The sequence below is a fragment of the Sorex fumeus genome, unplaced genomic scaffold, assembly GCF_029834395.1.
Source record: "Sorex fumeus unplaced genomic scaffold, SorFum_2.1 ptg000051l, whole genome shotgun sequence".
NCBI lineage: Eukaryota > Metazoa > Chordata > Mammalia > Eulipotyphla > Soricidae > Sorex > Sorex fumeus.
In genome coordinates this window covers 26,419,605-26,444,588 of record NW_026606108.1, presented here as the reverse complement: position 1 = coordinate 26,444,588, position 24,984 = coordinate 26,419,605, and the positions used below count along the sequence as shown (strand labels likewise).

Sequence of the window (24,984 nt, the reverse complement as noted above, 5' to 3'; positions counted from 1 at the left end):
AGTCCTTGATGTCATTGATAGTTTCTTGGAAGTTCTGATTTTAAGAGAAATATCATACAATAAAAACTGGTTCTCAATTATCACTGCATTCAGCATTGGCAAGATTCCTCTTTTTCTCATCAGCACGAGAATGAAGATATGAAATGCAATGATACTATTTGCGGAACTTGAGGTATATGTCTGAGCATCTCCCATGTATTATTACACTGTTAGCATCTACCACTTCTCAGCTAAATAACTTATGGTAGAAATAGTGTCACCTTAGCTATCTTGGAGGCCAACCTCAAAATGATCCCCTTTGTTCAGTGTTCTCACCCTCATCCTGTTCCTTTCCAGGTGTAATGTGCAGGATCACCTCCTGTACCCAGTGGGATAGTGAGGAAATGATGACATCTGATTTCTGAGACTGACTCCTGATACAATGGGTTTCCTAGTACACTTTACCCTCAGACAACACAGTATCAAGGGTATCAGATGCCCATACAGTCAAAAATCCTTCAATAACTCTGATCCCCCAAACTACTAACAGCTGCTATTGACATACAGTAATGTTGGTTTAATGTTCCTCCCTCCCTCCCTCCCTCCCTCCCTCCCTCCCTCCCTCCCTCCCTCCCTCCCTCCCTCCCTCCCTCCCTCCTTCTCTTCCTCCTTCCCTCCTCCCTCCCTCCCTCCCTTGCCTGCAGCATTTCTCTGTCCCAAGGGCAGCCTGGCTAACACACTCCCAGGTACTAACCCTGCAGGAAGATTCGAGGTGAGATCACCGCATACTGTGTTAGGAGGCCCCGAACCAGGCCACAGCACCAGCCACCTTCTCTACACAGACTTCCTTCCTCAGTTTGGAATGCCCTGGCCAGATGGTTTTCCTGCTCATGTCAATGACTAGTTTGGAGTTCAAATCTGCCTCTGGATATGGGTTCTGCATGATCTCAAGCAAGAATTGCTAGGCAGAGCTGAAGCAGTGATGGGTGAGAAAGCTACTAAAGAGACAGTTCCAGAGATGGCCTGTGGAAAGTGGAGTGTGACCTCAGTCCACATCAAGTGAACACTCTAAAGGGACAACAGAAAGAATGATACTATTTCTGTGGAGTGTTTCATTTTGTTAGAACTGGGGACAAGATCAAAATTTTGAATTTCCTTTTCATTCTTTGGTCTTTTAACCTGATTCTCACTCCCTCTCCCCCAGTTCACTTCAGGGTCCCAGTGCTCTTTCAGCCACTTGATATTCATTTTTCTCTTCTAGAGAAAATAGTAAGTGCTATATTTCCAATATGGTCTCTCTCTCTCTCTCTCTCTCTCTCTCTCTCTCTCTCTCTCTCTCTCACACACACACACACACACGCACACACACACACGTGTGCGCGTGCACACATGTGCTCTCTCCTTCCTCTCATTGTCAACCCCTTTGTCTGATCTTCAATTTTCATGTTAGGCCTCATTCTTTTTTGGGGGGGTCACATCCAGTTGTGCTCAGGATTTACTCCTGGCTCTGTGCTCAGGGATCACTCATGACAATGCTCAGAGTACCACTTGTGTGCTGGGGGACTGAAGTGGGGTTGGCAGGCACCTTACCCCTGGACTGTCTCTTCAACCAGGTTGAGCTAGGCCCGGTTAGCTGAGAATCGCTGGGTGGTCTCTGGGCCTCCTGATCCCGGGCTTTGGGAGGCTCGACTAATAAACAAATAAATTAATCGCTTAACTCTCCAAACTAGAATTTCCTTTTGTTCAACATGTCTCTCCGCCTCCCCATGATACCATCCTGAACTCTAGAAATAAACACACGTTTCCCAAAAACCTAATAGGTGCCAGGAGCCCCCAGAAGAAACCCTCTCTGTCGCTCCTTCTGGTGAAGCCACAGGGGCAGAATGTGCAGCCCAGGAATAAGGCTGGCCCTGCCCGGGGAGTCCATCTGCATGTTTGCTCATCTCACTGCTCTCCTTTGTACTCTGAGGAGAACTCTCAGTGACCTGGTTACTATTCCTAATCACACTCTTGACCTCTTCATGTCCTTCTGGGAGCCTCCCACCTCAGTCATGAGTGTCCTTACAGACCTTTGCCCTCTCTCCTCTCCTGTCACCCCATTTGTTCTTTGCTCTCTATGCTTCCTCTGCCTAGCTGCTCTGCACAGCTTATGTCACAAAGTAGACGAAAACAGAAGGCTCTGGAGGAGATTGTGTGGTGGGTTGTGGACAAATAGTGACAGGCAAAGATTCACCAACAGTGACAGGTAAGGCTGACCCTCTCTGGGATGTTGCTGACAACACCCCAGAAGGACCCAAGCTTAGCTAGGGAGTCGGCATCTGGGTCAGGAGCGTGTGCAGTGCAGGAAGAGGTGCGTGGGACGCTGGAGTGACATTTCAGGCTTCTGACCACACCCCAGGCCTTTCCACTTGGCTTTTGGAACATCTGCAGGGGGCTCCCAAAGATTCTGTCCTTGCTAACGGGAACAAGAGTGAAGTAAAAAAAAAAAAAGAAGAAGAAAAAAAAGAACTACAAGGAGCAGCAGATGAGGCTGAACTGGTACTTGCTTTTCTCATTTAAGCAGAGAAGCACAGTCCACCGTTACAGTGAAGAGCCACCAAAGATTCTGGGCTGACATCTGTAAAAAGGTCCCATGAGAGAAGAGATGGGAGCTTATGGCTGTCACTGCTGGGGAAGGTCAAAGGGCTCACACAGCTCTGGAACTCCCAGATTCCCTCAGGCAGCTCTGCCTAGTTACTTGAGGAGCAATTCCAAGAACTTTCAATTCTGTTCCATTTGCCAGGGTCTATTTTGATAAACATGGGGGTGAAAGAGAGAAGGAGAGTGCGAGGTCAGAGTAAGGAGGGAGAAAGGGAAAGATGTAGGTGTGAAAATGAACTTGCTCAATTTTTGTACTCTGTTATGATAAAAAGCTTTTGTTGTTTGGGGGTCTCATTTGGGCTCAGGGCTTACTTTGGGCTCTGCATTAGAGATCAATCCTGGTGAGTCTTGGGGGACCATATACTGTGCTAGAACCTGAATCTGAGCAACGGGCTGTACTGTCACTCTGTTCTCTGATTAAAAACCTTTTAATGAACGTGGGGGCCTTTAAGTTGAACTCATTCAAGACAGATTTTCACACGGTTCTGAAACATCTCTTAATAGTGGGTCAAACTTCTTTTAAAATGGGGAGAAGGCTCTCAGGGCCAGTGTACAACAATTTGCTTGCAGGAGGCCCAGGTTCTATCTCTCTGGGGGCACCACAGGGAGAAAGGGAGCCCCAGACATCAAGCCCCTCCACCCCACCAAGAAAAAAGTGACTCAAAGATAAGAGCTTCAATTATTCAGCTGTGATTTTTTTAAATCATCACAAAGTCACAATAAAGCTGTTATAGGTATTCTGAAAAGTGAGTACTGAGCAAAGAAGGTTTTTGTAAAATTAGTTTCCCTGCAGTTTCAAAATTGCCAAAAATAAGGGACTGGTAGCAGGCAATCACCTACAAGCCAACGTGCACTCTTTTGGGATGTCATTGTCCCTGCACCCTCCACAACTCTGGGGGCCCAGTGTGAGCCAGGCCTGCAGAGACAAGAACTCACATCTGTGGGAAAACACAGATGTGGATGCAGAGTCAGGGACAGGTGGGCATAGGAGGGTTAGATTCTAGAGTTTTAGCATCTTTGAAGAAAATGAATGAATTAAAAAGTGATAAATAAAATATTAGATATGGGAGTGAATATTTAGAATGAGGAAAGAAATCAAATACCTGATTTTAAAAATCTGGTACACTTTTAAAATCTGGAGCAATAGCACAGTGGGTAGGGCGTTTGCCTAGCACGCGGCCAACCCGGGTTCAATTCCCAGCATCCCATATGGTCCCCTGAGCACTGCCAGGATAATTCCTGAGTGCAAAGCCAGGAGTAACCCCTATGCATTGTCGGGTGTGACCCAAAAAGCAAAAAGGAAAAAAAAAGAGGAAGATGAAGAGGAGGAGGAGGAGGAGGAGGAGGAAGGGGAAAGGGAAGAGGGGGAAATGTTTGGTGTAGTTACAATTTTTATCAACTGGATTAACAGGGAATATAGACTTAAGAGAGAACTTGTTTTGACTTGGCATTAACAAGAATGCAACCTACCACTTACTATTTACACAACAGATGACTGGAAGAATTTGCCAGATTCCTGGCTCCATGCATTTCCAAATGTTCTTTCCCATCACTCATGACTTCAGAGGCACAGCACTTGTGGAATATGCTTGTATCCTGATACCATGTCTCAGCCTGCCTTACTCTGTCACCAAGCTCTATGAATTGGCTTAATGGATTCTGGGAATATTCCTAGAGCCAGGATGACCTAGCCACTACCTATGTACATATAGAAATGATAACTAATTATATCGATATATTCCTCTAGTCACAAATTGCATCGATATCTACAAACAACTTCTCCTTCACTAAGGCCGGAATTGCCCTTGACTACTTGACCAGACGTGTGACAGGTGAAAGGTTGGAGTGGAGAGAGACAGCAAATGTTTTTTGTGTCTGTGAACTTACAAAAGTTTATCACTGTGACCATCTAGCTAGGGACAATTCCTAAGACCATGAGGCCTTAGAAGAGGCCCATGTAAATGTGGAGAGAAGCTTAAGTTCGCTGATTTCATCATAAAAATAAAACTTTGTAATGTGCATGTCAGGCTGACAGGCCAGGGAAAATTGAGGTTAGGGTGGGAGGGAATCTCGGAGCACTGGTAGGGCGAGTTGACACTGATGGAGGGGTTGGTGTTAAATTATTGTATTCCTGAAATGCAAGTATCAGTAACATTGTATATCATAGCTCTTTAATGAAAAAAAAAATATCCCTGATGGGAATACATTCTGAGAATTGGTTAATGCAAAGTATGCTGCCAATATATAAGAAAAGGCTTCTGAGGGGTGAATGTAGTAAGCCACAAGGAAGTATTCCCAGATTTGGGTTTTATTTTGGATTCAGGCCACACCCAGCAGTGTGCATAGAATGGCCCATGCTCAGGAGTGACCTGTGGGAGTGCTGGGGGACCACATGTGGTGCTGTGGATCAAACCAGCATTAGTCTGTGCAAGGTAAATATCTTCACCACTATACCAACTCTCCAATTCTTCTCCCTAGATGTTAACCTGGACTTTTCAAGAAGCGCATCTTGAAAAATGAGTACATGCTCAGGCAGAGCCTCATGCACAAGTGAAATCCGACAAAACCCAGGTAATGTGGAACTTTGTGACCTTGGACTCTGAGTTCAAGGGGACCAGGAGCAGAGATCCTCTGCCCATTTTCCCCTATCTCCTGGTGTTCCAGGGGTCACAGCCATAAGCCACTATGCCAGTGCCAGATAATCTTGTCATTGGCCATCCAGATCACACGACTTTTTGTCCTGGAAGGGAGCAACAAGACGCCCGCCATAGCCATGCCACCGAACTCCACACCGGGCTGTTCACTCGGGGCGCCCCAGAGGAGGACACGTGAGAACCCTCCATGCCCCAAGGGACCCTGCCCCGGCAGCTGAAAACCCCCACAACCCAACCGTCCCCAAGCTCCCCACATGCTCGGGCCAAGCCTCACCCACAAGTGAATGTATTCCTGGACCGTAAGACACTCCCTATCCATTCTCCAAGAGCACCACACCACATTTGATAGGATTCAAATAGTAGGCAACCAATCAGAGAGGAAAAAAATATATGTATAGATATACATATTTTTAGATATGTATATGAAAGCTCACATCACTCAACCTTTAACAACATGTTGATGATATCCTACAGAATGTTTTAATGGCCCCTGCTAAAATAGAACAATCCTCATACTGTTTCCTTTATGCATACTTTTTTGGTAGCATTTTTAGCAGTTTTTCATAACAGACAATATAAAATATATTATTTCAGTTGTGCATTGGGACAAGGCTTGGAGCTTGGGATGGAAACATCCCTAATTTGTTGGTGGGAAGGTGTAAAGGTTGTGGGATTGGTGTTTGAATATTAAATGTAATCAAATATTGTGAACTACCTTATAAAATAAAAAAGAAAAAGAAATGTGAGTAGTATTACTCTGAGGCAATCAAAAGGAGCCTCATGCTTGTTCAAAGATAGAACAAGTATACCGAGAGGGCGGGGGCGCCCTGTGTATGTGTGGGGGAAGTGCCTGGAGCACTTTGGGATGGAGCAGGCGGTCCCTTCTTTCCCATCAGGCTTAGCTGCTGGGGCATTTTGTTTGCCACTGCTTGTATAATCTTCAGCTTCCCATTAAAGGGCCCTATTCTTCTCTCCTTTTCCCCTGCACTCTCACTTTCATAGCTCCCCCCATTCCGGGGGACCTCCATCTCCATAGGCCTCCTGTGTATCTGCCCTTCATTTTCTGAAGCTGGCTGGACTCAGACTCTGTGACAGACCCGGTCACCCTGACTTCCCAGGCTGACTGACTCCCCTCCCTGACAGACCTGCCTCCGTGGGGATACTAACAATCCTTACTTTATATCCTCCTAGACCATCCTATTTTCTGTTTTCTGTGACTACCACCCCTTAACCTTGCTCCCGGGGAAGGGAACCCATTTCTGAGAACCCAGCCTTCCGCCAGCTTTAACTCCAAGTGAGGCTGATTGATCTAGTGAAAACCAGCAGGACCCGCACCCACAGGGTTTTTCTGTTGTTCAGGTGCCAGCCAGTGCTACCGGGCATTCCCTAACAGCTGGTCACTGTTAGGGATGGGGGAAGGGGAGTGGATCTGACAACGGGTAAAACAAGGCTCTCGAGAGGATAGAAGAGAAGCTGCAAACAAGATGGGCTTTCTTTGGACTGGCCAACGCGGCCATCATTGCTGTGACCTTAAGCCTAGAGCACAGCTGGAGTGGGAACAGATGCAGGCTGGCCTCACCTTCCCACAGCCCACAAGTGGTGCTTCATCTGGGCCCTCCATGGAGGCTAAGCGAGCTCCTTCATTCCTGCAAAGCCCAGGGCACCTGCTTCTCCACACTTGCCTGGCTGAGCGACTTTCACATGCTGCCTGAAACAGAAACTGACAAACACTGAGACAAGGAAAATATTTAATATTTGTTGTGACCCGGGTTTGATTCCTCCATCCCTCTCAGAGAGCCTGGCAAGCTACCGAGAGTATTCTGCCTGCACGGCAGAGCCTAGCAAACTCCCCATGGCATATTTGATATGCCAAAAAACAGTAACAAGTCTCACAATGGAGATGTTACTGGTGCCCGCTCGAGCAAATTGATGAACAACAAGACAGTGCTACAGTACTGTCAGATGTGGGGGCTACAGCCTGCAGTGCTGGGGAGAGGAGACCTGTGTGGTGCCAGTGATGGAAACTGGAGTCTCCCACACACAAATATTCTACTCTAGCCTTATCCCCAGCCCCTAACAGAGAAAATATTGGGGAAAAATAAATTTATTAAAAGCATCTCAGATGGGCTGGGGCAATAGCACCGCGGGTAGGGCGTTTGCCTTGCACGCGACTGACCTGGGTTCGATTCTCAGCATCCCATATGGTCCCCTGAGCACAGTCAGGAGTGATTCCTGAGTACAAAGCCAGGAGTAACCCCTGAGCATTGCAGGGTGTGACCCAAAAAGCTAAATAAATAAATAAATAAATAATAAATAAATAAAAGCATCTCAGATCTCAATACTAATATGTATTCAGTAAATTTCCCACAGCTTATTCATTTGATATAGATTCCATATTTTTATTTGCTACATGACTAATTTATGGAACTATGAATTCATCAGAGCCTTTCCTAGTCAATGACTTGTAGAGTTTATAGCAATTCATCTAGTTTTTTCAAGGGTACCCAGTATTCTGTATTTTGGGGACCTGGATGATTTCTTGTGAATTCCAAATGTTGAGGTACTATGAAGCATTATGAATGTTGAAGATTATCAAATGGAGATCAGTTCAATGAAGGTCAGGAAAGCAATCTACAATTTCAGCAGCTTCTGAGAAAATCTCCATTAGCAGGGATTTTTTTGTTTTTAACTTGCAGAAGCCTGATAAAAGCTGAAATATTAAAAGTATTCCCTTTAAAATCAGAAACAAAGCAAGAATGTCTGGAATGACTTTTGGTGTTTTGGGGGCCACACCCTGTGGTGCGCAGGGGGTATGCCAGGCTAAGTGCTTAGAAGTTACTTTTGAAGGTGTTGAGGAACCATATACAGTGTTGGCGATATAGTTAGGATTAGCTCCATTCAAGCCTTAACTCCTGTACTATCTCCCCAATCCTGGATTGATTGTCGATTTGTTCGAGCGGGCCCAGTAACGTCTCCATTGGAGACTTTGTTGTTACTGTGTCTGGCATATCGATACTCTCGGTAGCTTGCCGGGCTCTCTGAATCCTGGATTATACTACTTATTTATACTTAATATAATAATGGAGTAGCATGCTTTATAATAACATGTTAAAGGTAAGGTAAAGGTAAAGGCCCTCCCGTTGATCGTCGATTTGCTCGAGCGGGCCCAGTAACGTCTCCATTGGAGACTTTGTTGTTACTGTGTCTGGCATATCGAATACTCTCGGTAGCTTGCCGGGCTCTCCGAGAGGGGCGGAGGAATCGAACTGGGGTCGGCCATGTTGGCCGCTTGTAAGGCGAACGCCCTACCCGCTGTGCTATCGCTCCAGCATGTTAAAATATTTAAAAGAGGGTAAGGATCAGAGTTAACCATTTTGGTAAATACTATTTTTTTAAAATTTATTTATTGAATCACTGTGGGAAAAGTTACAAAGCTTTCAGGTTTAGGTCTCGGTCATGCAAATATCAAACACATTTCCCTTTACCAATACTTATTTTTCACCACAAAGAACCCCAATAAACCCCCACCCCCCAACCCTCCCAATAGAATTCATCTGTGAGGCAGATGAATTCTAGTTAACACTCTATCTACTTTGACTAGATTCATTGTTTCGATAAAAGATGCACCATTATTATTTAGAGTTTACACCCCCAAATCAGACATGCTGAAAAGGCATTGTAAAATGATTTGTTTTCTACAACTGGGTTCAAGAATTAAATGATGTTTTGGATTTCTGCTATTTTACTTATTAACCCTGGAAGTATTTCTGCTGAGAGTCAGATAATTAAGAGATTGGTTTCTGTGCTCTGGAGCCATGGCCGTGCCGGAAAGCCGCTCGTGGGGGGCAACTGGTGACCTCGGTAGGGCATGAAGGACGAGCCAGGAACGCTCCCCTTCCCATGAGATTTTAGTCGCCCCACCACGACCAGCTCATACCTGGCTTTCCACAAAGCTCCCAAACGGCTGCCATCTTTCTTTCCAGAGGGAAGAAGGCGGAAGGGACCAACACCCTTTCCCCGCTGGGCAGACAAATACTATTTTTTTTTTACAAAGAAAACCTCTTAAGAATCTAAGATCAATTTAGAAATTAGCATTTCCCTACAGCATCAGTGAAACAAAATGCAATCACAAATATATTTCTAATAATGTGAAAGGTGTAAAACAGATGGTAATAAACTTAAATTATATATAAACTTTTATTTTTTTTATGGTGTGACATGCTCTAAAAAGGGGCTGGAGCGATAGCACAGCGGGTAGGGCGTTCGCCTTACACGCGGCCAACATGGCCGACCCCAGTTCGATTCCTCCGCCCCTCTCGGAGAGCCCGGCAAGCTACTGAGAGTATTCGATATGCCAGACACAGTAACAACAAAGTCTCCAATGGAGACGTTACTGGGCCCGCTCGAGCAAATCGACGATCAACGGGAGGGCCTTTACTTTTATGCTCTAAAAAACTTTCTTGAAGGCTAAATAAGAGGAGGGATATTGGATGCAAAAGGTTAAATTTCCTCAACTGAGTTGTAGATTTAAGGTACGTTCAATGAAAAAAAAATCTTACTCAACAAACATTCTGAAGTTGAAATGGAAGAGGAAATGTTAAAGAGTAGACAAATACTTCTGAACTAGGTTAGAAGTCTTGTCTTATCAGAGAACAAGACTTTTATTATTCACTAAGAGTAAGTAATACAGCAAAGTATAACAAAACTGACATGGCAGATTTGTAGAGAAAGGTAAGACCATTCAAAAATAATATGGGATAGTTTTGTATCCACATGAAAAATTAAATGATATTCTAGTTATTATAGAAGCAAAAATAAACCCCCAAAACAGAAAGGAAAATTTGAAAGGAAACTATACATTGAGACAAAAAATACATAAGTACATTATTATAACCTGAGGGTAGAGTAAGAGTTAAGAAGAAAGTGCAAATTGGAAAAATAATAACAACTTGATAAATGAAAAACAAGAACTTAGACATAACACTGTATAAACAAAAAATCACACATTGGAATAAAATAATTGAACACATATGACTAACAAGTGCCTTGTACACGGACTATTTTTAAAAGAGTTAAAAGAAAAAAATAGCAACTCTTCACTCTTCTGTTCCAAAGGGATATAAGTCCATAAGCAGACATTTTTTTCAGACGAGGGAAGGAAATGACCAACAAATAGGTTGAAAAGATGCTTCTCTAGCAATGAGCAAAATGTACATTTGAAACCACACCAAGCAACCAGAGAGAAAGTACAGAAATTAATTGAGTTAATTATCTGGGGTGCCATCAACTTTGCAGGAATAAGGAAGGTCCTTGGAATCTTGCATGTGACTGACCCTGGTTAAATTCCTGGCATAGAACCAGAAGTAAGCCCTGAGCACTGCTGGGTGTGGCCCCAATGTAAAAAACCACAGTGAGATGCCATTTCACATATTCCAAATTGGGAAAAAGACTCCAGGCAATGCAAATGTGGTGGGGGGAATGTACCTGCCAGTAGTGGCATAAATGACATAGTACCTTGGGATACAGTTTCACATCCTAAGTTAATTAAGTCCCTAATCTATGTCTCAATAATTCCTCTCCTGGGCACACAGCCTAGAGACACTCTTGAACAAACACAGCAGAGGAATCAGGGTGAGAGATAGCATTGGTTGCATGAAATAAAAATGGAAATAAACCCAGAGTGGGGCCAGCAGGGAAGGGAAAGACCCTGCTAAAGACCCTTCTACAGTACCATGTCAAAATATTCCCTTATTCTTAACCTTTGGCCACTTCCCACTGCAGTTTGAACAGAATTCTGACCATCACCACCTCCAGCCCATCCCCTTCCTTCATCTTCTGCTCATCTTTTCAGCTCACCAGATGTTACTCTCCCAAGTTCTTTTTTGTTTTGTTTTGTTTTGTTTTTTTAAATTTTATTGAATCACTGTGAGATAGTTACAAGTTTTCATGTTTGGGTTACAATCACACAATGATCAAACACTCATCCCTCCACCAGTGCACATTCCCCACCACCAATATCCCCAGTATACTTCCCCTTCGGAGAGCCCGGCAAGCTACCGAGAGTATTCGATATGCCAGACACAGTAACAACAAAGTCTCCAATGGAGACGTTACTGGGCCCGCTCAAGCAAATCGACGATCAACGGGAGGGCCTTTACCTTTTACCTTATACTTCCCCTTGCAAACCCTCCCCCTGCCTCCATGGCAGACATTATTCCCCATAATCTCTCTCTAGTTTTGGACATTATGGTTTGCAATAAAGACACCGAGAAGTCATCATGTTTGGTCCTTTATCTACTTTCTGTACACATCTCCCATCCCGACCAGTTCCTCAAGCCATCATTTTCTTAGTGACCCCTTCTCTACTCCAGCTGCCTTCTCCCCTTTGCTCATGAGGCAGGCGTCCAGCTATGGAGCAATCTACCCGTCCCGTGTATCTACTATCCTTAGGTGTCATCCTCATGTTATGTTGTTTTATAGTCCACAAATTAGTGTAGTCCTTCTATGTCTGTCCCTCTCTTTCTGACTCATTTCACTTAGCATGATACTCTCCATGTCTATATATTTATAAGCAAAGTTCATGACTTCATCTCTCCTGATAGCTGCATAGTATTCTATTGTATAGATGTACCAAAGTTTCTTTAACCAAGTTCTTTAAGACACAAGAGCTTCCTGACCTCGGGGTACCTACTCCCTCCATTCCCTCTGAACTCAGCTCCTTCTTCATTGCTCAGAAACAGCTGCTCAAATACCAGTTTTGTAGATAGGCGTTTACTTGCCAGGCCATCTACATTCATTTTTTTTCATCTTATGCTTTAACCTGACCCTCTATCACTGCATCAATTAATATCTGAATGATGTATGCATTCACTTATGTTTTGGCCTGATTTAGACATTATTAATCTCCAGGAGGGCAGGACTAGTTCTATCTCACTCATGATTACACTCTCTGTGCATACCACATAATCTGGTCTTTAGGTCGATCGGAAGAATTGAATAAAAACATTGCATAAATTGTATCTGTGGTTTGGGGGAGTAGTTTGTTAATCTGAGAGTGCATTTTATTACTCCACTTCATGGGAAGACCATATAAGCCTCATATATTCTTAATAATTAGAAGTTAAAGGAACAGGTTCACCTGGCCTTAGTTTTGATCCCTTGTAATAACTAATGCGATCCTGAGTGTTTCACTCAAAGCAAATCATTTTTCAATAACTTTATACCTATTACATTAAGTAGATCTTTCAACTAAATACTTTCCAGTACCCAAGCCGATTGAAGATATGTGTAGTATTTTGTGGTGCTTTTAAATGTTTTGTTGTTGTTTATGCTGGGAATCAAGTCCCCATGAGACATATCCTCCATCACTGAGCCACATCTGTGGTCCCTCAACTACACATTCAAAACAAAAACACTCAAAGATACTAATACAGAGATTTGGTGCTGAATTTTCAAACATGCACATGAAAGAATACATGGGCTCCTTCTTAAAGAATCCAAATATACAGATAAAATAGACATTGCCTCTTTTTTGAATTTGGGTTGATGCAAGATTTTATTTTACTTTTATTCTATTTATTTACATGTATTTAAGTTATATGTAACATACTTAAATTAGATATTGCATGCTTTATTTATTTTTTAATGCTTACCTATTTTTGTACTTTACTTTTTTTGGGGGGTCACACCCGGTGATGCTCAGGGGTTACTCCTGGCTCTGCACTCAGGAATCACCCCTGGTGGTGCTTGGGGGACCATATGGGATGCTAGGGACCAAACCCAAGTGGGCCGCTTGCAACGCAAATGCCCTGCCCGCTATACTATCACTTCGGCTCCTGTTTTTGTACTTTAACTGAATTAATTTTTTCCTGTTTAGAGGTTGAACTGCAAATAGTTTGTATATTATATAAGATATGGATTAAGCAGATGAAGTGATTCAAGAAATGCTCAGCAAAATATGGAAAGAACACATGGTTTTTACATTTATAATCCTAGTACTTGTGCTGTTGCTAAACAACCATGAATACAAGTAAAATAAACTCATCTTATTGATGGATGGAGAAATTAAACTAACATTTGTTGTCTTAAGTAAGATTTTTTTTTATAAATTAAGATTCTTGGTCTCTAAAACCTCTCTTTAAAATTATTTAATAGTTTTAATGACCTGTGAATTTCATTAGATACAATGGGACTTATTCTTTGCTTCTTATTTGATATTTTTGTTTAGTTTTTTGTTTTGTTTGGTTTTTGGCCATACATGGTGATGCTCAGGGGTTGCTCCTGCCTCTGCGCTCAGAAATTACTCCTGGTCAGCTTGGGGGACCAAATGAGATGGCAGGGATTGAACCCGGATCAGATATGTGCAAGGGAAGTTTCTCACCGCTGCACTATTGCTCTGCTCCCAGTTTCTTATTTGATTTTTAAAAGCTATAATTTTGTACAAATGATGTCAACCCTTGACTTTTGAGATGTGGTACATCTTGAGATGTGTAAAATTCATGTATGGAAACCATTCCTCTACATTCACTTGAGAACTTTATATCAAACGAGGATAAAAATTGTTTTCTGGTAATTTATTTCCTCTGGCACTTGACCACTATGACATAGAAGTTGCTAGAGAATAATTATGAAAGGATATGAACAGTCAAGATATGAGTTTTCATTAAAATACAACTATTAGAGAAATACTGGTATAAATACCAGTACTTGCATCTAAAAAGAGTATGTTCTGAATCTTATTAAAATTTTCTATAAAGATTGCATTCATCTGGGGGATATAAAGTAACAAAATAGGAGATTAATACCCAAGAATAGCTGAGATCAGCACCAGGAGGATTACTCCATAACTTAGAGGCCAGCCGGGTATCCTAGAGGAAAGGGCAGCTCAGATAGAGAAGGGAGCACCAAATAAAGGATGTTTGGAGGATCCTCCCAGGAGGGGAGATGCATGTCGAAAGTAGACTATGGACTGAACATGTTTGCCACTCAATGCCTCTTTTGCAGACCACAACACCCAAAAGGAGAGAGAGAACACAGGGGATTGCCCTGCCACAGAGACAGGGGGGATGGGGGGATGGGGGTGGGAGGGATATTATCTATGGTGGTGGAAAATGGGCACTGGTGGAGGGATGGGTATCTGATCATTGTATAATTGAAACCAAAGCACAAAAAATTGTAAATCTACAACTTTAAAAAAAATAAAAAAAAATAAAGGAAAAAAAAATTTTCTATAAACCAGGGCAGAGAGATGGTACAGCAGTTAGGGACCTTGCTTTGCACATACTGACCTAGATTTGATCCCTGGCATTGCATATGGTCCTCTGAACCCTGCCAGGAGTGATCCTTGAGAACAGAGGCAGGAGAAAGTCCTGAGATTGCCATGTGTGGCCCCTGACCTACTACCTGACTCCAAAACGCTGCCAATAATCCACTGCACAGGTATAATTTAATATCTCATTTTAAAAGCCCAGAACAGGGCAACTATTTAAATAGTTTAATAATTATTAGGCATTAATAAGCCAGATAACTTGTACACCAAGTCAGCTGTTTGGTGTAGCCACTTGGTTTGGGAGCTGAGGACCTGAGTACCCGGCCAGCTAGCCCTAAGTCCCCCTCTGCAGGGTGATGTTCTCATTTGCTCCCCACAACACACCACTTTGCTATGTAATCCCAACAAACAAACGTTCAAGCCCCAGAAACCAGATGTTAAGGGGTGCTGCTGGATGCCACCTTCCAGACCAAGAGGGAGCCCTCCAGCTTGCCAGGGCACCCCTGTGATGCCGGGGGGGGGGGGGGGTTGGCCTTGAGGGAACCCCAAGGTAAGTACCCACCTGAGGAAGACGGAGTTGGGGCTGTCAGCGGGGCTGAGCGGGGCCCTGGGGCTGTTGGGAGCCGTGCCGGCTGTCCTGGGGCTTCCGGGGATCTCAAATCTGAACACCAAGTCATTGGAAGACATTCTTTTCTTTACCATCATGTGTGGGCTGCCGAGTGAAGAAATCAGCTCAGGGGCTCATGTCCCGATCCCCGCAATAAGGTGGAAAAACCTCAGCGCCTCAGCTTTGCACAGCGCCCACATTGCAGGAAGCGCTCTTTTCACATGACTGCCAGGCTGGCTGAGGAGACTTTTTTTTTCTCTCCAGTTAATGAGTGACACAAAAGTACAGCCCAGGGAGGCTTTCATCCTACCCACATTTGCTCTGAAGGAAAAATAAACGTATTTGGGAAAGGCAGCTTTCTGTTTACTCACAGCATACCTCAGGAGATGCTTGGGGAGAAGAAAAGACGTAAAAGAAAGAAAATAACAGGCAAGGAGACTGGCAGTGTCTAAACATTAGATGAGGGGATGCTTTTTTTCTAAGCCCTGGCTGAGCCTGTCCAACAGGGGAAGGAATGTGGATGCTGAAAGGCTCCACACACTGGAAATAACCAGTCCACCTGCTGTCACAGCCAAGTACTGGCAAGACCCATGCGAGCTTTGAAGACCACATTCCTTGATCCACGGGACAGGAAGCTTCTTGTATTCTTTGGGAAGCATCATGTACTAAGTCAGGGGCATGGGGGTTCAACCTTCTCCAGCTTGTGTACTTTGCTGGTAACAGGAGACTGTGATCTGTACCAAAACAGCAACCATCACCAGTGAGAAACAAACAGAAAGCGCTAGAAGACTGCCTGCTGACTGTGGAGGGATCCCCACCAGCGTGTGGTCTCTGGCACACTTTGCTCACAGGGTGGAATCAGGTAGGAGGAGGTGCCACGGAAATTCACCACTGTGCAACGCACTGTTGTTACTGATAGCACCTGGAACAACCATTGGACCCCGTGCAGGAAGTTCAGAAAATACATTTCCTCATGCACCTGATCACTTTCCAAGTTCCCGCACAAGGGACAAAAGGTTACGCCTCCACCTTTGTTACCAGGCTCATGAAGAAGGGTCTGCCCGGGAACAGGTGTATTCTCTCCGTGTGTTCCCCTGGTCAGTGGTGGCACTCTGGAGAATGCCTGGCTGAAAGGGAAGTATAGCAGTTGTGACTATGGAGGAGAGCCAAGGTTTCCCAGGAAATTCAACCTTTAGCCCTGGCCTCAGCAGCACTTTGCTCTCACCTGCAGATAAACCACTTAGGGGCAGGTCTGTCCTGCTGGTGTACTGTATGGGCTTGGAGGAGACTTTTCAAATCGGAGAGAGTGTCTCTGGGTAGGGTTTCGCTGGTGCCTCACGGAGTCACCAACTCCTCCCAAGTGGGTCTGGGATTTTCCCAGTTTTCTTGCTGGACAGCCTCTGCTCCCCAGCAGACTGTCACGGGTGGGAACCCTCTTTCTCAGAGCCCTCCAACTTTCTTTCTTGTTCTTTCTTGGCAGGACACAATCTCTATTTCTCACTTTCCTCCTTACCTGTATTCTGTAGTCATGCTGGAAAGAATAGACAAGCTAAGTTACTCTGAACTGTTGGACTTCAACAAACCAATCACTGGAAATTTAAATAATAGCAATATACTTCCAACCGACTTTCTGCTCCTCTAAACAGAAAAATCTAACATCACAGATGACAGTAACTGATGAAACAGACAATGTTGCTGTCCTCTTGGATGTCCTCTTGGATTTTAACTGGAGGTGATGCTTAACTTAGAATAAAAAAGTTCCTAAAGTGGAATCCCAGGGTAATTGGGCACACACACACACACACACACACACACACACACACACACTACATATATATATACATATATATATATATATATATATACATATATATATATGTGTGGGGCTGGAGCGATAGCACAGTGGAAAGGCATTTGCCTTGCACGCAGCCAACATGGCCGACTCGAGTTCGATTCCTCTGCCCCTCTCAGAGAGCCTGGCAAGCTACCGAGAGTATCTCGCCCGCATGGCAGAGCCTGGCAAGCTACTCGTGACATACTCGATATGCCAAACACAGCAACAACAAGTCTCATAATGGAGATGTTACTGGGCCCGCTCGAGCAAATCGATGAACAATGGGAGGACCGTGATGATTATATATATTTATATATATATGTATATTGGAGCCATACCTTGTGGTTTTCTGGCTCTGCACCCAGGGATCATTCCTGGGGGTGACCATATGGGGTGCTGGGGACAGAATCTGTTTTGGCTCTATGCAAGGCAAGCACCCTACTCACTGTATTATTTCTCCAGCCCTTGTACTAATTAATCTATTTATCTATCTATCTACAACTTTCTTTAAGGCACTATGATTTACAAAGTTTCTCATAATAGAGTTTTAGGCGTACAATGTTCCAACACCAATCCAACTACCATTGTGACCTTCCTGCTGTACTACCTATTATCATTTGAGTCTATTTCTGCTAGATAATGTCATAATAATAACTCATTTAGTCCTTGCCCAAGTGACATTTTTTTGGGCAGGTGGCAAACTGCATTCTAAAAAATTTGGATGCCTTGTCCATAATGAAGTTGTCTTAAGAGTGCAGTCATGCCAGAGGTTTTTCATTCACTCAACAAACATTTTCTGAGCATTTATATTGAGAAGGGGTCCAGACAGGCTGGGATAGAGAGATAGGTCAAGGGCTGAGCACATGTTCTGCATGTTTGAGGCCCAGGTTCAATTCCCAGCACCACATGGTCCCCCAGCACCACTGGGAACAACCACCAAGTACAGATTTGGAAGTAAGTAACCCTCGAGTCCTCCCAGGTGTGGCTCCTGGAACAAATTTTAAAAAATAAAAGGAGGCAAGGGAATTTGGGTCTGGGATGACTAGAAAAGATGGCGTTTGAGTCAAACTCTGAAGAATGAGAAGACAGTGGAAAGGTAGGACAGAAACAGAGTAAAGCAAGGATCGGGTGTGTGTTTAGGAGTGGAGAGATTCAGAAGTAGGCTGAATTCTAAAGGGCCCTGAATGCCAGTGGATAGCTCAAGCATTACCTTGACAGCAATGGGAATAAATTGCTGAAAGATTTATTTGTGGACTTTGTCATGAGAAGCTTTGGAAACGGAAGATGAGTTGGATGTGACAGCCGTCATCAGCGGACACAGTCCTCCCATATAGGAAGCACCTTAGCAGCCTAAGGGAGGCTGTCCCGAAGTAGTTGAAACAGTATTGATGGGATTGTACATTCTAAGAAAGTGTGTTGGGGGACCTGAGGTGTCTGAAGGGGTGCTGGTTTGCTGTGCAGGCCTCAGACTAGGAGTCTGAGTAAGTTCCCAGACTTTTGGGATCCCTGATACTGTAACAAAGTGAGTATGTGGTCCCTGGACATCAAACCTACATCAACAAAGGGAATGGGAAGGAAAGGGGCAAAAACAAACAAACATAAAAAACAAATTGAAAAGTATAAAAGGTGAGATTGACTGGAATCTACAATAGTAGAAGGAACTCAACTGCCTTCAAGAACCGAAAAGGCAAGGAGAAATGGGGTAGGAGCCAGTGGAGAGGACAGAGAGGGGAGTCTTCTGGTCTCCCTCAGGGCATAGGCAAGGGCAGATGCCTGTATTTGGCTGGGAGGCTGCCCAGCTGTGACTGGCCTCCTGGATTTTACTTCCTGCTGTGGGCTGTCTATGTTAGATCTTTCCAAATGTGCTTATGTTCCAATGGAAACAAAGTCCTGCTGAGACACAGCCACTAAAAGAAAATGTGAGGCCATTCTTAGCCTGGTGCCTGGGGACTGTGTGGTGCCGGGGACAGAACCTGGACTTCTCACATGCAAAGCAAGTGCTTCAGCTCCTTGGTCCATCTGCCAGTCTCAGTTGCTCTCGGCGATGAATGGCAGCAGCCAGTGACTCAGGACAGCACTTGTAGACGGGCTGTTATCTCACCCCCTTGACTGTTCAGACTAGATTCCTCTGCTCAGGAGAGCCTGAATGGCAGCCTCCATTTTTGTGTGAAAATTGAAACAAAGACCAGGCAGCCTTAGCTAAACAAAGGAAGCCTGATGATTATGTAAATATAGCTATAAAAGGCATATACACATCAGGGAGGAGAAATCTATGGTAATAACTAGAATACAACTAAAACAAAAGGGGCAAAGAGCCATTTATAGCCTTTCACAAAAGTGGAGCTTAAAACCAAACCAAACAAGACAAAAGTTGACACTGAGCAGACAGCCTCAAGTTAGGTCACCCACCATTCAAATAACTCATTATAAGTCATTTTACATGTGTGCTCCGGGAAGCATCTTCAGTATCAATTTTCTAGCTGAATAAAGGCTGAGCTAGAGAAGACAGCGATGACCTTGGCTTCTCCCATTTGCTAAGTTTCTTTCTTTCTTTCTTTCTTCCTTCCTTCCTTCCTTCCTTCCTTCCTTCCTTCCTTCCTTCCTTCCTTCCTTCCTTTCTTTCTTTCTTTCTTTCTTTCTTTCTTTCTTTCTTTCCCTCTCTTTCTCTCTCTCTTTCTCCCTTCCTCCCTCCCTCCCTCCCTCCTTCCCTCCCTTCCTCCTTCCCTCCTTCCCTCTCTCTCTCTCTCTCTCTCTCTCTCTCTCTCTCTCTCTTTTTCTCTTTCTTTCTTTTTTCCTGTAGAGCCACACCTAGCGATGCTCAGGGGTTTCTCCTGGCTCTGCACTCAGGAATTACTCCTGGTGGTGCTTGAGGTACCATATGGGACACTGGGGATTGTACCTGGGTCAGATGCATACGAGACAAATGCCCGATCCTTTGTAATATTTCTCCGGCCCCTTGCTAAGTTTTTCTAACATTTCTGGACTTTGCTTTCTATGAAATGAAGAGTTAATAGGTTAGACTTGCCTACAGGTATGTTCTGTTGGGCCTTGAATATGTTTTCTAAGCAGAAATTTTATTATTTTTTTTATTAGGGTCACAACGTGTTTGGGCCTTGAACATGTTTTCTAAGCACAAATTTTATTTTATTTTTTTAATAGCTTTGCTCAGAGGTCACTCCTGGTGGGGGTTAGGGGCCAAGAACTGAGCCGCACTTGCCTTCCCCCCTTGACCACCTCTCTGGCCTGAAGTTTCATTTCTTATTTCATATAAAACACGTTTCTATGGATTTGATCTGGTTTTTGCCTGAAAAAATCAGATCTGGCGAGAGTGGCAGTGGTGGTTTCCCATATCAAGTGGAGCAGATTCGAAAAACCTAAGTTCCTACTTCAGCCCTGTTACTGACTTGGGTAAGTCTTTTCATCAGACTTCATTGTGTTTGCTTAAATTTGTAAAATGAGTTTAGAAATTTGAATTTAGCTTCCCCCCCTTTTTTCGGGGGGTGCAGTAGTTCAGGGGAACTTGTGGTGCCAGGAACTGATCAGGATCTTCCTTTTCCTTTTTCCATTATTTTCCCCTCTTATGTTGAGCAACACTGGTAGTGCTTAGGGTTTAGTCCTGGCTCTGCACTCAGGGATCACTCCTGGTGGACTCAGGGGACCATATGTGGAAGCTGGGGATTGAATTCAGGTCAACAGCATGCAAGGCAAGAGTCTTATTCACTATACTATGACTCTGATCCCTTGACCAGGGCCGCCTTCTTCTTCTTTTTTTTTTTTCCTCTTTGGGTCACACCTAGTGGTTCTCAGGGATTACTCCTGGCTTTGCACTCAGGACTCACTTCTGGCAGTGCTGGGGAACCATATGGGATGCCGGGAATCAAACCCTGGTTGGCCACGTCAAGGCAAATGCCATACCCTCTGTACTATCATTCCGGCCTCCATGACCAGGGCCTTCTGCACAGAAGTGCACCAGCCCTTTGAACAATCTTCCCTGCCCGAGAAGCTGATTTTAAACATTTGGGCAGTCAAGTGTCTGTTAATTGATAGAATTATTATTTAGAACCTTTATCGGTTTGGTTTGGTTTTGTGTTGCTAGGGACTGAACTCTGAGCCTCACTATAGGAAACCTATGATCCACCACAGAGCTATAGCCCTAGTGCCCACCATAATTTTTTTTTAAGTATAGGAGAGTTTTAAAGTATAGGAGAGATAATACGGCAGGTCAAATGCTTGCCTTGTAGGTGGTTGAACTGAGTTCAATCCCCCTGCATCCTGTGTGGTCCCTGAACATTGCCAGGGGTGATTCCTGAGTACAGAGCACATGCATAAACACAATCTTGCCCTCAGTCTCAGCACCACATGACCCAGAACACTGCTGGGAGTGGCCTTGGTGGCTCTAGTAGCACAGCTGCACCTATTAAAACAATAAAATGGAGTGAAGAGAGACTTCAGAAACCACCTCCTAGAGATGCTTGGTGCTAGGGACCTACCATTTGTGTCCAGAGCAGCTAGATGACCTATGTGAGGTCAGTGTGCTCTTGGCAGTGAGGCTAGAGCTGCCCTCTGACCCTCTCTTCACTCTTGGCCTGGGAGTCTGGCTATTCTTGGCATGAGGCATCCCTCCTCCTGGAGCCCATGTGAGAATAACAACATGCCTGAGACTCCCAAGCACAGTTCATTATGGTCTTTTTAGGGGACAGAGAGGGCCCCTATTATATCATCTACAGCTTTCATTTCCCACTGCCATGGTGGAAAGGAACACTTTTTTAAAAAACTCAGAGGCATGCACTTTCTTAGATTCTAGCATTATTTATAATAATATACATATATATGATAATTAAAAACGTTATAGTTAAGGTAACATGGTTACAACAGTATTAACATTTGTGGTTTAGATGTACAAAATTACTGCCCCTTTGCCATGGCCAATGCGCCCATGTCACCTTCAGTTTACCTTTCCATCCCCCTCCTCTCCTCCCCTTCTTATGTAAATAATTAAAATATTAACAATTCTCCGAGTTTTAGGAATTTCCTTCCCATATTTTGCAATGGGCCTCTAGGAGAAGTATATATTTTATTGAAAATACAGATTCTCAGAGCAAAGGATGTAGCTTGGTTGATATGGCATGTGTGAGGCTCTGAGTTTGATTCTTGACTTTGTGTGGTTCCCACAATGAAAAGAAGCAAAACATAAACCAGCTTTCTCTGTATTTGAAGTCTCATGATGCCACGTGAAAGTTTCAGTTTTTCAATCTATAAGGCGGGCTTATTAATAGTATTGACCTATTAGGTTTGGGAAAGTGAATTTGTTTATACTCATAAAGACACTGAACACTCCCTAGTGTATGCTGAGCACTTGATAAATAGTTAATCACTAGTCCCAGCATTTATATTTATTATTATCAACATTTATAATGATTGTTACCAACCGATGTAATAAAAATCACAGGATCCTATTTAAAGTAACTAAAACTGCTTTTTGGAGGTTTTAAAAATAGTCAAGATTATTAATTTAGATAATATCAAATCCACCTGCTTAAAGTGTATAATATAGTGGGTTTTATTATATTTACAGAGTTACAAAAGCACCACCTTTATCTAATTTTAGAACATTTTCATCGCCCCTCCCGCAAAGAATCCTATATCCATAGAAGTTACTCTCTTTCTGTCTTTCATATCCTATTCTCTGCTCTAAGAAGTCACAAATCTACTAATTTTCTGTCTCTATAGACAGTTTATAGCTCAGTTTTAGAGAAAGAAAGTACCTATTCTGGACATTTCATATAAACGAGTGCATTCTGTCAATGATTCTGCATGACTTGCTTCTTCCGCTGTGCAACATGCTTCAAGGTTCTTCCATGCCATATCACTGATTATGACTTCATTTCATGTACAACTCAATATTATTCTATTACATGTTTATGCTACATTCTCTTTATCATTCTTCTTGATGAATATATTTATTTCTTCCTTTTAACCTGCTTTGGAAATTTGTATACAAGTTTTGTGCAGACAGGTATTTGCAGTTTTCTTGGTTATATAACTAGGAGCAAAAATGTTATGTTTGATTGTTTGGAGAACTGCCAAACTATTTTCCAAAGATGTTGCGCCATTTTAAGTCCCAACTGGGAATGGAGGAGGCTTCCAATTTCTCTGTATACTTGCTAACACAGTTTAGTATTTTTATTATTATAGCATGCTAGTGGATGTAAAATTGTAACTCATTGTGGGTTTGGTTTGCATTTTCCTAAAGCAAACATCTTTTCATGTTGTTTTGGCAATTTTTAAAATCTTTTCTTTTGGTGGAAAACACATTTAAATTCTTTGCCTACTTTAAATTTGGGTGACTTATCTTTTTATTATTGGGTTGGATTCTTTATGTATTCCGGAATATGTCCCTTATCATATATATGATGACGAATCTCGTTTCCTATTCCATATGTTATCTCTTGACTCAATGGTATTTTTAAAGCACAAAAGTTTTAATTTTTCTTATCACCAACTTTTTCTTATCACTTGAGCATGTTGTTGTATCTAAATAATAATTGCCTAACCCCAGGCAATAAAGATTTACTCCTATGGCTTTTTTTTTTTACCTAAGAGTTTTATAGTTTCAGCATTTATATAAGTGTAAGCATTGGTCTAAGAAATAATCACTCTAACTCAAGGTTGTGAGGAAGAGTTTTAGCATTCACACAAATGTGAGACTTCAGCTCATTCTTCTGTGTATTGTGAGGGAGGAAGAAGTCCAGTTTGATTCTTCTGGTCAGGGTCTGGCCGTGTCTGCTTTCTTTGAGCTTCCATTAAAAACCTTTTATTTTCTGTCTGAATTATCTTGTCTTTTTGTTGACATGAATTGACCTTAAATTCTGGGGTTTATTTCTAGCTAACTCCTCTTCATAAATTGTATTTTTCTTTAAAATATAACTTAAATTTGGATGTTTATTTTTCTTCTATAATTATGGTGATAACAAAGAATAGTTATAATGAGGTTTCTCTATAAAAGCTTTGGGTATTTAGAAGAGATGAGTTATCATCTCTTAAAACAGGCAAAGAGAGACTGGATAATACAGGGGATAAGGCACTTGCAAGCTGTTGACCCAGTTTCCATCCCTGACATTGCATATGGTCCGTTGAGCATCTCTATGGGTGATTCCTGAGCACAAAGCCAGGAGTATGCGAAAACAAGCAAAGGGGCCAGAGAGATAGCAGAGTAGGTAGAGCACTTGCTATGCACACAGCTGACTCAGGTTTGGTCCCTGGCACTAGATATGGTCTCCTGAGCCTGCCATGAGTGATAACACAAAGCCAGAAGTAAGTCCTGAAAACTGCCAGATGTGGGCCCCAAAGCAAACAAAGCATACATACAATAAGCCAGAAGTAATCCCAGGGTATGGCTAGGTGTAACACACCCCCACCAACCAAACAAGAGCAAAAGGACAAAGAAAAAAAGAGTCATAGACTAACACATATTAATGCTATAGTTGATTTACAGTTGATACAGTTGGTCAACTTAGTGTTTGTCCTACAAATTTTATTTTATTTATTTATTTTTAATTTTTGGTTCACACCCGGCAGTGCACAGGGGTTACTCCTGGCTCATGCACTCAGGAATTACTCCTGGCAGTGCTCAGGGGACCATATGGGATGCTGGGAATTTAATCCGGGTTGGCTGTGTGCAAGGCAAACACCCTACCCGCTGAGCTACTGCTCCAGCCTCTACAAATTTTAAAACCTTGAACACCAATAAAAAAACTTCAAAATGAAAAAGAAGAAATAAATGGATAAATAAAACCTGTGAAAAGAAACCAGGATGAACTGGATTCCAAACAAGGGGCGGAGCTGCAGTGAAAAGGCTCTGTGTGAGAACTCAGGTCCTGTGTCTGTCAGGATGTGAGTCAGGCTGGAGTCATTTACCCCAGAAATCACCTGATTAATAAACAAATGAAAAGGATTCTCAAGGAGTTGTCAAAAACCCGCAGAAGATGACCTCATTGGGGCT

General features: G+C 43.1%; 1 protein-coding gene across 2 annotated transcripts in view; it reads right to left on the bottom strand.

Moving 5' to 3' along the window:
- Positions 1–15,365, bottom strand: part of GRAMD2B (GRAM domain containing 2B) — a 109,815-nt gene extending 94,450 nt beyond the window's left edge. For both annotated transcript variants that reach the window (XM_056124634.1, XM_056124636.1), the window contains exon 1: positions 15,104–15,365. The gene's annotated coding sequence lies outside the window, so the exon portion shown is untranslated. The remainder of the gene's footprint in view (positions 1–15,103) is intronic.
- Positions 15,366–24,984: the final 9,619 nt, after the last annotated feature.